Genomic DNA, 14,514 nt, shown 5'->3' with positions numbered 1-14,514 from the left:
CTATGTTTGCATAATGTTCATAATTTACTTTATTTTCTCCTAGATATACTTTGAATTCTACATTATTTTATAATATTTAGGTTCATTAATGTGTCCTTTCTGATTGCATTCCATATAGAAACAGTTTGATTCCTTTTTTTCTAGGTCTTAATATTATTTTTCTTTGGGATAAAATGACAATGTTGTCTAATTTGAAAAGTTTTTTAAAGTTTATGCTATGTAAACGCCTTTCTGAGGTGAATATTTAATACACTGATGTCAAACTAAATTTAATTATATGAATTACGTGTATTGTTACAGTTGAAATTTTGTAATCAACTTTTTAATAACTGTTTTTCATTTCTTGCATCTGAAGAATGAAACATATGGAATACTTCTCAAATTTTCATATTATCCTTGTGCAAGTGCCATGTTAATCTCTGCATTGTAATTTGAGTATTCGTGCTGCTGAAGCATGTAGTATCCTCTAAATTTAAGTAGTTAATGATGCAATCTTTATACAAGCCTATATCTATGGGTGCCTACTTGTAACAAAGAAACTGTATTGTTCCGAACAATGCTATCGATCTTATTTCCCTAAAATTCTGTGAATAGCAGAAAAAATTATATTGATCAGTCAATTGCTCACATTTGCAAATTTTTTGTCAATGACTATCTTAAGTCTTTTTATTTGGAATTTGATCGTACTCTCAATTATTTATAGATAGGTCCAAGGTGATGGCTTTTTCAAGAACTTATTTATCCAACTGTGTTAGCTATGTGGACCTAATGGATTCAAAGTAAGCGTTGCTTAAGAGGTACTTCTAAACTTCTTCAGCTGATATTTTCCCAAATGAGGTGTTACTGTCACAAATGTCTACCTGAGCCTTTACCCTTCTTCCATGTGGGAACAGACCCACCAGAATATCTTACCCTGACAGCATAGATTGTCTTACTAGAGCAAAACTAATCTTGGTTACAAGGGATCATAGAGAGATGAACAGTTCAAACAGAACTGTTCAGACTAGAAGGTATTTTATCAAAATATAATTGTTTATTATACATTCCATTTCAAAAGTAGCTAAAGCCAAGAAGGTAAAAAAATTGTTCATATGCATGATTACTTAATGTCCTGGCCTGTCTACCATCCAACCAGGCAGGAACTTAAACTACTGCCTTTTTATCACCAAATATTTTCATAGTTGCAGGAGAAGTTCATATGTTTCTCCTTGTTATTAGGCATTAAATTGATACTGTTTTAATCACAGTGTTTCCTCTTGCCTCCATGCTGTAAATCTACAAATGGTAAAGCTTTAGGTCTAACTCTATCAAACACTAAGGTAGAGATAATGGAATAATACTTTAAAACAGAGTTGCCTTTGATACAGTAACTACAACAGAACAATGCAAACCTGTGCCTTTTAATTATATTATATATAGTTATATATTTTATATTTATATGTGCTGATTTTATATTTCACAAAGTAAAACTTACTAGAATTAGTTGATAATTGGACAAATAAATTGATATTTATTTATTCCAATAAATAGAATTGGAATATAAATAATTAGGTTTAAAATATATATTAGAATATAAAAAGTATCAATGCAATGTCTTTAGTATTAACTTGTGATATATCCTAACTGTTCTTGGTCTTCTGAATCCACATGGTAAAAAATCAATGTTTTCCTCTAATCTATAATGCATTTTACTCTGCTGCTCTGTTTATTGTTTTAACTCTCTTGTCCCAAACTGTTTTTCTCCATATTTCGGGAGCATTCCTATTGATTATACCTAAATTTTGCTAAGATGTCTAAAAAAACATTATTCTTCTGCAGTCCCCATGGGTCCTAGGATCCCAGGTCCCAGTTACCTGCATCATCAGATAACAGGGGCAAGACTTCTCACCAAGGCCCATGCGCCATGTCAGCACATAGTAATTGAAGACCAATCTCAATTTCTCATTTCCTATATTTCAGGGCCCCAATTCCTTGAAATGCTGGAATTAGCAGTAAGCAATTGTGGAATGCAAGGCAACTTGAAGAATGAAATAAGAAAATTTAAGAAAAAGTACTGTAATTAAAACATTCAACTTATAGATGACCAGCCCATATGAGTGAACAAGTTCACAATGTGTCATAAGATTATTTTTAATACCCCTCCCCTATGATTAATGAAAGATTTTATTCCAACATACGTGGCCCAAAAAATAGTTCCTTGAAGGATAGATCCATAATTGGTCTACCAAAGCCCAAAAAACTTGACTTAGAGGTCAAATGTAATTCAGAAAAATATTTGAAGCATTAAGGAGTGCTTCAAAACACTGGGACTTCAGTACAACATGGTTCTGTGGTATAAAAATGTCACTCTCAAACCAATGATAATCTACATTTAATCTTCTGAAAGTGTATTCCTTTTCAAATAAACTTTTTAAAATCACATTCGTCAAAATGACGGTTTACAAGTTGATGATACTTAGTGACATTACAAGTTTTTTAAGTGTAGGGAGCAAGTTACAATAGAGTTGAATTTTTTACACAGCACTAATGCCAAACACGTTCAACCATTCATTAAATTGTAGAAATAGTACCACCCACAATTTGTGTTTTTCAGTAAGGGCCTTCCAGAAATGTGTTAAATAGGTTAGCCTCCTAAATTTCAAACCCAAACCTGAGCTAATAAATTTCATCATTTAATAAGGTACACTTTAAAAAGTCACAAATAGTTGCCTTATCATATGTTATTTTATGTTTTCCCTCTGTCTAACATAGTAAGAAATATGACTTTAAGTCTTGAATATGGGTATTCATCAGAGATATGACAAACATAATATCTGTCTTCTATTTTTATCATATTCCTCTTTTGGAATAAATTTTAATTTTCTTCTTTTTCCAAAACTTAGAGGCAGTAGAAAATATTATTCCATGTAAAATAAAAGAATCACACCATTGTACAAAGTCATTTATAAAAATTCGTAGTTAGGAATACATTCTAAGCCATTTTTTAAACTTTCTTTTTGACTAAAGATTAATCTTCCAAATGGATGAGAATAAAATCTTGTTTAGGTGCTTCACCTCTCCAGTCTCCAGCAAATTGTTGCTGCAGATGAATCAATTATGGAAATATAAGCTGACATCAGTTCAAGAATATGCAGGATTGAAAGTCCATAGAATGCATATAAACCATTCAAAGTATTAATAGACAGTTTAACACAATAACTATCAGGAAGTTGAAACCAGAGAGGAATTATAGTAAAGACATAGAGTGAATGAAAAATGAACAAGGGGCAAGTACAGCTAGAATATTCAATGTAAACATATGATAAAGGAAGTGGTAAATTGGAAATAAATCTTGGAGAAAGGGTTGGTTGAGAATGATGGAAGGAGTGACTCAGATCTAGGAGCATTGGACAATTAGATGCACATATTTAATTGTAAAACAATTGCACAACCTTTTAAAATTCAGTTAAAAAACATAAGAAACAAAAAAAACAGAAAAATCACAACCAAACAGCAATCTCCAGAGAGTATGAATATGACCTCTCAAAATTTTAATCAATTAATGAAGGGCAGTCTTGGGAAAAGCAAACAAAACTGTTCAAAGAGGGAAGTTTGGCATAGGGGAGAATTTTGAACAGAATTAAATAGAATGTCTAAGGTTATAAATCACCTAAATCTGCTGCAAATAGTATCTTTCTTCTACGAGTTTTCTGTCTGAACTGGATAATCCAGTCCTGAGACACACTTGGTAGCTTGTGAGGTTAGAGTGGAAGAAACAAGATCAAGAACCCATTACTCCACTGGAGAGAAAACAATACTCTATATTTTCTCTAATCTCTCTTCACTACTCTTTCTTCATACTTTTAAGTCAATTGATTTTGAATTATATTTTTCCTTCTTTCTTCTGGCAAAGTAATTCATTAAATATTATTTGCCATTTTCTTCTTTCATGCTGTTTAATTGGCCAAGTGAGTCCATTAAATATCCCTCTTGCATTTGGTTGCCATGAAACAACATTAATGTTAATGAGGAGAAATCTAATGTAAAACTTTGTCTCCAGAATACAGCCCTAGAAGCTGTGATCACAAATATTTGGCTATTTTTTTCTTTTACCTTAAAAGATTTCTTGTGTCTAAAATGCCCACAAAAATAAGTACTCCATCACTTGTTGGTTCAATCAGAATTGTCTAAGCTCAAAGATATATTTTCCTAACAAGATGATGATAGGAAACAAAAAATACCGCACTTTTATCTTCTCTCTTAAGATTCTCCTTAGATACCATATTAGGAACAGTGAAGTTATTCTAGGCAAAATTATTTCAATAGATTATTTTTCTCTTGGTCTTGCATTTGTTCACCAAGATGGATGGAGGAGAATAGAATTAAATGACCCATACCTTGGAAGACAGTGTCTGTTACAAAAGGACAATGTTTCTATTTCCTACTTCTATGTCCTCCTCTTAGCTCTTGCCGGAGTTCCAATTAATCACAGCTTCTTGGCTTCATGTCTAGTGAAGCTGAAGGACTATATGGGCTCCACCACTGTGAAATCTTCATTATTTCTCTTTTAAAATTCTTTAAGTTGCCTCATTTGGATGTGGAATTTATTTTCATGTCTTCATTCAATCAGTTCTGCATTGTAGTGAGCCAAATAGGCTCTGTAAACTCACTTTAGGGAGTAAAAATACTAACACAATTTATATCAAAAAGTTTTGGCCTCTCCTTCACTGCTGAATACAATATACTTAGCTAAGTCTTCTAAGAAAACTTTTTTTATTAACTTTTCCATTTGCTCAATTCTTGTCTGAACTTTTTGGCATATGTAATAACAGAAGTCTTCACTATCTCATATTAATAAGGATATTACTTTTGTAAGCCACTTAGAAATGTGAAATCATTGGTTTGAAGTATCCAATCAGATTTTTTTCTGTGTTTCACTGCTTCACATCAAAAGATTTTGTGGAAAGTGTTACAAACAAAAATGTGTAATCCCAACACCTTCTTTCATTGTGAAGAGCACTTTGTCCCTAAATATTTTGACTCAAATTATCTTTTTCAGATAATTACTCTTTGGTAATTAAAGGTAAATTCACAAATTTTGATGCCTTATTTTTTTTTTAAGAACTTTGAATTTAAATTCCAATACAACCTTGTTTCAAACAGTGAAAATATATTTCCTGGTTAAGGACAATTCCAAGGAACCCTACAGGATTTACATGTTTGTTTGTTTAGTGTGAAAAAGAGCCATCTTAATACACATTGCTCCCTCTCTACTCTACTAAATCTCCTTGGATTTCTTTGCATGAAAGACTATTCTTCCAGGCAATTTAAATTTTCGTAATAGGCTAAGTTGTTAAAATTTTGAACAATTAAAATTTACCTGTCATAACTTTAAAACTCTTGAAAATCCTTTATCAGAACCGCTAATTCACCAATCCTAATTCCACCATTACCATCAAAAAGTTAACATGCTATTTTCATGATATAGTATCCAGGCAGCTATTATATTCCAGTGGCTTTGTTATCCGTATATACAACCATATTAACTGATGCTAAGCACAATTAATTCCAAGATATGGAACCAGATTTTTTCATTTGTGGTTGTTGTTTTTGATGAACTATGTGATTTCTGTTTTCTTTGGGGTTTCCCCCTGTGGTTTATCCTTCTGATATATCATTTTGTATTGTATATACATTTACCTTAATTAGCGAAGGGAAGAGGAAAAGCATAATGGTGAGCCAATGGACAAAAGGCAAACCAATGCAATAGCAATACTCACAAGACAATATATTGGAAATGTACATTACAACTTGTGAGGGATGAAGGGGTGAAGGAAAACTGTGAAAAAAATGAGAAAAGGTTAACAAATTTGAAAAGTTATGATTTAATACCTTACAATTACTGTAACCCCACTGTACATCAGTTTGATAATAAAATTGAAAAATAAGCTGCGTAAAATATAATTTCACTGTATTGGCACAGGAAATAATATTCTTTATGTAGTAATATTTTAAAAATCAATACTATTTGGCATCTAATTTGTATTAATTACCCCTTATTTATCAGAGGGTCATCAACTTGAATGTTATCCAACTAGACAATATTTTCACAATATACTTGCCAAATTTTTCAAAAAAGAATAAATTTAGTACTTTCTCATTATAAAACAGAAAACTGTTTAAAATGCTACGGAAACCCATAACTTTTAAAAGTAAGTTGTTAAGAGGACAGAATATATGTGTTCTTCAAAATTCCTATGACTAATAACTACTCATTTTTAAATTCTCAACATTCCTGAGAGATTCTAAACAGTACCTGTTTGCATGTTATATAATTGTGCAATAAATGTAGTTTCCAATGGGGTGTTACAGACTGAGAAGTCAACAGAAAAATAACCACATTGTGGTAGAGGATAAAACTATGAAGCATGTGTAATAATTATTTCTTCAAGAGTAAGCTATTGTTTAACAGCGTAAGCTATTATTTTTATGACTATCAATCCCAAGATTTATGCCATAAAATCATCCTAGCCCAACAGTTTCCAACTTTTAAGGGGCACCTTAAAATTCCTTAATTCACATCATGAATACCTTATCTCTATTTTGAAAAAATACTACACCTCTGCTAATGTGACGCCCTCCTTGTTCTGAAAAGAACACCACAATACATTGATCTGCATCATTTTTCCTCCACTGGTATTCTTGAGATCAGAACACTTGCAAATATTATTTATATTTATACTTTTTTAACTATCATAGATATTCAGGATGCTAAGATAAAAAAATTATGGTTCAAAGCCCACCCAGGCAGGAAAGTTTCTTAGAATCTTATCTCCAAAAAAATTCTCCACAAAAGCCAGACTCAAGTGGCACTGAGGTTGAAGTGGTAGGGCACGAGACTTGAGCATCAACAGGCTCAGAGACACTGTACAGGCCAAGAGTTCAAGCTCTCGGATGAACCAATAAAACAAAAACAAAATTGAAAAGAAACCCCAAACCTAGCATTTTTCTCCATGTATACAGAGGCACGTAAATAAGGAAATGACTTCCTGTTTTACATATAGGTAGAAGAAAGAAGATGTCACACAATTACTCTCTTCATACCATATTAAACCAAACCCTTAAAAAATTGTTTTTTCTAAATGTATAAATTAATGTCATCCATTTTTTGGCAACTCTGTCTAGATTATTCACATTAACATAGTATACATGAACTGTGGGAATTGTCTATTAACTATGTTCTAATTATAACTCTCTTGAAAGAATATCTAGACAAATAGAATGCCAGAATCATTTGTGAATTTAACAATTAATCCCTCTACTTAAAAATAATTTTGTAGTATACTATAGAATATGAAATTACAAATAAAACCAAAAAATATATTTTAAATCTAAATTCTAATTTAACAAGGTCTACAAAGTCCTACATTAGACGAACTTTGCTATTTCTCCAGATTTAAGCTTTTGTAATCCTTCAACATTAATTTGGAATCCAACAGAATGAGGCTGACTTACTTTTGCAAATTTTTGGATGGGAATCATGAGCTATTTTTCATCTAGGAATGTTCTGTAATGATGAGAGCATTTAAAACACAAGTGAGGATATATATGAGTTGCATTCAATAGGAAACTTGACTTCTCAAAACATAATGACAAAATTAGCCGAAACTTCCAACTGTGTATTCCTTTTTTGTTGTTTGGTTTGTTTTACTGAGTCAAAATTATTCTACCTGGTCCAGGGAAGGTATCGTTATGTAATTCCACTCTCTAATCTCCTGTTTGAGTGCTAGAATTCCAAGCTTGTAGCACTTTGCCCTGCCATAGTTTGTTTATTTAATCTAGAAACAGACTAGCAATTCTGAACTTCTCCTATGATCTTATCCACTAGACTGAATGCTCAGACTGTTTATGTACTATTTTCAAAGATGTTTTAACATTTGACACAGGATATGAACATTTTCAGATGCACCTGCAGGGTTCCCTGATTCATTCCACCATGGATCCTATAATAATAATGATTACTTGACTTTCTTACTATCTCTGGTCCCTACCTATGTAATATTCTCAACTTCTGGGGGAATGTTCACTTGAAGGCTTTCTAATATTTAAAATTATCATTTGATTCTAATCTTACTCAGGACTTATTTTCTATTGTTTTCTAACTTTTCTACATATTCTGAGAGTTGTTTCATTTGTGTCTTTTTGTGTGCACCTATAAGTGCCTCTGTGTGTATGTGTATGTTCGTATGTATGTATGCAAAAACCTAAAGCTGTTATTCAGCAATGTTGCTCGTGACTGGTATTCCAGCTTTTGGCTGATTAATTATAGGTAGTGTCTCAAAGCCTATACTGTCCAAGCTGGATGCAAATTGAACTTCCCAGACTCCTTTACATTCTTAGGTTTTATTTTTCCAGGAGTATCAACTTTTAAACTTCAAACACTTTTGCGAATGTAAAGTCTAACCTGTAGCCCAGATTTTTAACTCAAGAATTCATATAAAGATAGATGAACATATACATTACATATCCTGAGTGTACACTGTTAGAAATGTGATCATAAACCAAGTTGTTGTGAAATCTGAGGATTGGGGTTTAAAGTCAGCACAGGTAGGAAAGTCCTGGAGACTCTTTTCTCCAATAATTACTAGAAAATTGGAAGTGGCACTGTGGCTCAAGTGCAAGAGCCCTAGCCTTGAGCTGCGTTTCAGAGGGACAGCAACCTGTCCTATATTTCAAGTGCCACAAACAACAAAAACAACAACAAAAAGAATATAAGAAAAGGAAAGAATAAGGAATGTGATCTTAGCCACCAGGTTCATTGCTGGTATAATTCCTGTTCTCTCAAGATGGATTCTTTATTTCCAGTTACGTGTACACTCTCCTATATCTGACTTGCATTGGAAACAGAATCATTCTTCCATTCTCCTTTTTGCACATTTACGTGATTAGCAAGCGTGATTTAGAAAGGCAGTGGCCTCATGCTTCATGTTCCACTTAGGAGTAATGCTTTCTCTATATCACTCTCATAAATCTACATATTGGATTTGGCTTTATTTTTTCAATGTTTTCTTATTTGTTGAGTCTTCTATATTTTATTGAACACTTATACATAAACACAGAACTTCTTTTTCTCTTATAATTGCTATTGTTTGTCTTACTCTTAACTCATGTACACTTGGGAAATTCATGCGCAGCACATAGACTCACAAAAATGATCTGAGAACCTTCTTCCCATTTAAAATTCACCTTAATTTACAGAGCACATAGGAAGTTTGAACAAAATGTTCTCATGGATAATGTATTTATAAGCAATTTAAATTTCATTTCTCTTTACTAAGTTGTCTCTGAAACACGTGTTACCTCATGGCCAAAAGTATCTTTGTGCTATTTCAATGAAGCAAGAAAACATTCATTTTTTTTCCGGAGCAGCACCATAGATTGTTACTGGAAGTAAGTGGAAGTAACTGTTACTGGATGTGGAAACTGATCCCAGGAGAGGAATTGAACATAGAGAAATGACAAAGTTCAAGTTAACTATTGCTTTCTTTTTTACTGTATAAGAAAAGGATCCTAGGCTGGAAGGAAATTCTGTCCCTGACTTTTGTGAGTGTGTCCTTTACTCATATAAAACTTGTCTGTGAACTTCTGGTTGAGAGTATTACAAAAGGAAACAATGTGTCATTTGAAGGCCAGTATAGAACAAAAGGAAGTCACTTTATTTTAAAAATGTTCTACTGCAAAGAAGCAAAGATATGGAGGCTTTAAATTGTCTTATGGATGGATGTTTCACTCCTGAGATGATTCTCTTGTTGCAGGAATCAGTTATCAATTCCTTTAGTCAAGTCCTGAGTTTTCCATAGCAATAAGGATTCCAAAAAAGCAGGATCCAGTGAGTATGATAAGCAAAAGCAGCCTATTTTCAGACCACCACTATTTTAAGGAGAGTCCCAAAGAAATACCCAGGGTTTGTTTTGTTTCCTTGTTTATTTAGTTTGTGCTGGTTCTGGGGCTTGAACTTAGAGACTGGCCACTGTCCCTGAACAGTTGTCTTTCTTTCCCACCTGGCCCAAAGCTAGTACTCCGCTGCTTGAGCCAAACCTCCACTTCGGGATTTTTGGTGTTTAATTACAGATACGGGTTGACAGACTCTCTTTCCTGGGTTGGCTTTGAACTAAGACAATAAGAAAGCTAAGTGACATCAACTGTATGTACTTCTCTTTTGAACCAAGAAATATTAGATGAAGTTTATTATAAAGTTACTATTTGACAATTTTTAAAAAAGAGAATATGTTTAGCAAAGAAGCCATAACAAATAACTCAGCAAAAGTAGGTGAACTACTCAATCATTTGGGAAGATTACTATTGACTTCATCATTCCTTTGAGGGAAAATTAAAGCCATATTTGTAATTTTTTGTTGGTTGTGATTATTGAATATTGATCCTTGGCATTGTCTCTCAGCTCTTCAGCACAAATTGAGCACTCTACCACTTTAGCTACAGCACCACTTCCGAGTATCTGGAGTTAATTGAAGGTAAGTGTTTCATGGACTTTCCTGACCAGGCTGGCTTTGAACCACAATCCTCTGGTCTCAACCTCCTGAGTAGCTAGGATTACAGACATGAGCCACCAACACCCGGCTCATATTTGCATTTCTGTGCACTTAATGTCACTATGTAGACAAAGAATGGAAATCTGAACCAAATGATGTGACATTGAAGCTTGCCAGAATGATTGAGTTAGCAAAAAATATGTCCTCCTTTCCCATTTTGTTACATTAATGACCCATGAGCTATGGGACTCTTACATTAGCATCCTCTTCCATCTTTGTAGGTGTATTTAGTATCAGAAACTGTTCACAGAGAAATATAGAAAGACAGATTTTTAGAAAGCAAAGGATATCAGGTGGGAAAGAACAGCATAGAAGGAGATACATTTATCACACAGAGATTAAGAACTAGCCTAGGAGATTTGGAATGCTAAAGGCAATGAGGAATAAGCCTATTTGATAACTAGTTCTTCAATATCCAAAAATGGTTTCCTAGAACGGTTTCTGCTATACCTTAGTTACGATCATTTTTTTCTTTCCATCTGGAGTTATTCCTTCTCTTCTGTCACAACTGTTAATTAGCCTCTGCCCTTTTGGTGCGAAGACTTGCAAAAAGAGTTTCCAAATCTCACTTAGACTGTTGTTGTTGTTGCTACTTTTGTTGTTTTGGCAGTCCTGGAGCTATAACTCGTGCTTGGGAATTTTCCTCAGCTTTATTTTTTTTCCTCAAGGCTAACCATCCACCATTTGAGGCACAGGACCACTTCCAGTGTTTCCTTTGCAATTTATGTGGTACTGAGGAATTGAACCCAGGGTTTCATGCATGCTAGGCAATCACCAAACCATGAAGCCACATTCCCAGAACCCTAAATGACTTTCTTAAGATGGCATTACATTTTCATTCTGTAACTATGTATCATAATTTTAACCAGAAATTTTTGCTAGAAAAGAGCATTGAACACAGTACTGAGTCCAGTAAGGCTAGTTGGATAATGGATTACTGTCACAGTGTAGTCAGGGCACAGAGGGAATTACCTCATGGAGCTGGTACAACATAGTGAGCAAGACAGAGCCTGACCCACAGTCTACCTCCAGAATGAGAGGGCCACCTTGGTTTCAACCATATGGAGATGCTGGGCCACCTCCTCCAGCACCCATTGAATCAGTTCCTGAGAGAGAAAGAGAAAGAAAGAAGGTCAGAATTACACTTAAGCCAGGTGCCGGTGGCTCAGGCCTAATCCTAAGTATAATGGAGGCTGAGATATGAAGATCGTGGTTTATAGCCAGCCCGGCAGGAACACCTGTGAAACTCTTATCTCCAAAAACCACCAGAAAACTGGAAGTGGTGCTGTGATGCAAGTGGTAGAGTGCTAGCTTTGAGCTGAGGAGCTGGGGGAGCTGCCCCAGGCCCAAAGTTCAAGCCCCATGACTGAAAAGAAGTGGACTTCCCACCACAAGAAGTGGATTGAATTGCACCCATTGTCCTAAGGAGCATGGCAGAGAAGTCAGACAGAGCTTCCTGTCAGCTAGGAGTCATTAGTAGGTCACCTGGCTTCTCTGTGCCTCAGTTTCCCCAGCTTCAAAAGTGAACAAAATGAAGGATCCCATTACTCATAGGGATAGGATAATAAAGAAAAAGAGCCATGTTTTGTTTCATAATCCTATACCTGTTTCACCATTAATAACACACACTATCTGAGATCTTTCTGGGAATCTTCCTATCATATAGTCACAGAATTGCCAAGAACAGGATCAGATGGCCCTCCCTCTGTGCCTGTCCCTGCTCCAGAGATCCCTCTGTATTAATCCCTTGTTTCCTCAACTGTACCATTAGGAGATTGAAGTCCAATGGTTGAGGCCCAACCCAGAGCTTCACCTCTGGTCAAGAATCAGCTGCCATGGACTGAGTTTGGGACAATCCATCTAAACTAATGACTGAGCGTGGTGCTACATGTCTACCATCCCAACTACAGAAGACCAGGCCTGGTGGATCATGCCTGTCACAGATAGGAGGACCATGATCCAGCCCAGCCTGAGCATATATTAATTCTCCATCTCAGAAATGCCCAAGACAGAAATGCTTGACTCGCATTGTAGAAGACCTGACTGGCAAGCCTTAGGTCTTTAGGTCTAACCCTAATATACCAAAAGAACCAGAGTCCCAGTGCCAGAGGCTCATGCCTATAATCCTACATACTCAGGAGGCTGAGATCTGAAGATCACAGCTCAAGATTTAAGATAGGGTTGGCCTCGCCCATCAGACGTCATGATGAGAAGACCCAGAGTCTGACCTATGCTGTTGCACTTCATACTAGCAGAACTCATATCCTTACTAAGTGTTGGTCATGCTCTCTGTCCCCCTGGGAAGCCATCCCCTGCAGGCCACACTCCCATGTCCTCTAAATCTCCCACTGCCACCAATCAGACTCAAGGGAGTACCCAGCTCCATTGCACACAGAACCCTTGTTCTTGTAATTTAACAGTGCTGTGTCCCCTTCAAGCCTCTCACCTTTCCAGGCCCCCAGACCTCAGCTGTGAAGCCCATACATGCCTCAAAAATAGCAGTAGAATTTACCAAAACATTCTTCCTCCTGGTTACAACCCAATTCTACACACACACACACACACACACACACACACACACACACACACACACACACACACACACACACACACATTCAGACCGGTGACAGAAGACTCATCCATGCAGCACCTGCAATTTGCCAACTGATCACTCACCTGAGCACAGTCAGGCTGTACAAGGAAAAAGATTTTCTCTCTCTCTCTCTGTCTCTCTGACTATGTCTCTGTCTCTCTGTCTCTATGTTTTCAGGTGAAAGGTTGACCGAACACAGAACACAAGGGTTCACACAGCAAGGGTGTCTATCTTCTGCATCCAACACCTCCCATCCCCAGAAAAAAAGAAAAAGACCCCACAAGGCAGGTGTAGACATGCTCCTCCCCACCTCTGACTAAAGCCACCGGGTTTTCACCAGGGAGAGGAAGGGTGCAGATGTGCGGCAGTGTGGCTCCCACTACTCCAGGCCAGGGGATCTGTGGCGCCCACTCCTCACTCAACCATATATCTCCCCGTTTCCTGGGATACTAGCTGCTGGGGATGGGGGTGAGATCCTCGGGTCAACACCCACCCCCACCCCTGGGGCACATTTGTGGCAGGGCGTGGGCCAGACTGTGGGGCACAGGGGAGGCGCGGGTCCAGGTCAGAGAGGAGGGGATATGAGGTGCAAGGTGCAGGGATGTGTGGCAGCCACTCACATGTGTTGCTGGCAGAAGCTGTTGGCAGCTGCTACAGGTGTGGCAAGCAGCAATGGCAGAGGACTGACACACACTCAGGCCCTGAGCAGAGGACAGGGGAGCAAGGACCAGGTCCTGGCCGCAAGCTGGCTCCTGGCCCACCATTGCACCATTGCCTGAGAAAACCATGGGTCTGAGCCCACAGCACCAGGTTTGAAATGCTGCTCCATGGGGAAGGGGGTGAGGGGGCCAGGGCTCAGGCAGACACATGATGGGCCTGAGGAAGGCCTTTCCTCCTAGGCCTCGAGTATCTTGCTCACCACTCAGCCACCTCTACCTTCCTCAACTGCTGGAAGTGGTGTCAACAAACAGAGGGAATTATGGTGCTACTGGTCGGCATGGAATGTGGGCGTGGCCACCATTCTTGTATCCCATTGGTCAGAAAGAACCATGAAACAATGGGGGTGTGGCTGGAATCCTGTGATGCAGGTAGAATGACGCAGCCCATTCCCCAGGGAACTCTGTCCATGACAGTTGGGGACAAGAGGGTGACCTGCTTTAGCCGGATGGCTGCACAGATTGTTGTCTATGTCTGTTTGTTCCCAGACCTTGAACTCAGGATCTGGGCACAATCTGTGAGTTGCTTTTGATCAAAGCTAGCTCTCTACCACTGGAGCCACATGGCTTTACTTCTGGCTTTGTTGGCACTAGTTTGACAGGAGTCTCAAGGGCT

At 37.0% G+C, this 14,514-nt stretch overlaps 1 long non-coding RNA gene and 1 pseudogene across 1 annotated transcript; both read right to left on the bottom strand.

Annotated features, from left to right (window-relative positions):
* Window positions 1-359: 359 nt before the first annotated feature.
* Window positions 360-456, bottom strand: LOC138822631 (U6 spliceosomal RNA; annotated as a pseudogene).
* A 5,322-nt stretch (window positions 457-5,778) lies between these two features.
* Window positions 5,779-14,122, bottom strand: LOC138822609 (uncharacterized). Its single transcript, XR_011370580.1, has 4 exons — window positions 13,803-14,122; window positions 11,562-11,695; window positions 7,495-7,546; window positions 5,779-5,818 (listed from the first exon to the last, which is right to left on the bottom strand). It is a non-coding gene; the product is annotated as an uncharacterized lncRNA (long non-coding RNA).
* Window positions 14,123-14,514: the final 392 nt, after the last annotated feature.

Source organism: Dipodomys merriami, unplaced genomic scaffold (genome assembly GCF_024711535.1).
Source record: "Dipodomys merriami isolate MVZ:Mamm:240054 unplaced genomic scaffold, mDipMer1.0.p SCAF_113, whole genome shotgun sequence".
In the NCBI taxonomy this organism is placed as follows: domain Eukaryota; kingdom Metazoa; phylum Chordata; class Mammalia; order Rodentia; family Heteromyidae; genus Dipodomys; species Dipodomys merriami.
The sequence above is the reverse complement of the archived record's forward strand: the minus strand, read 5'-3'. Positions and strand labels throughout refer to the sequence as shown.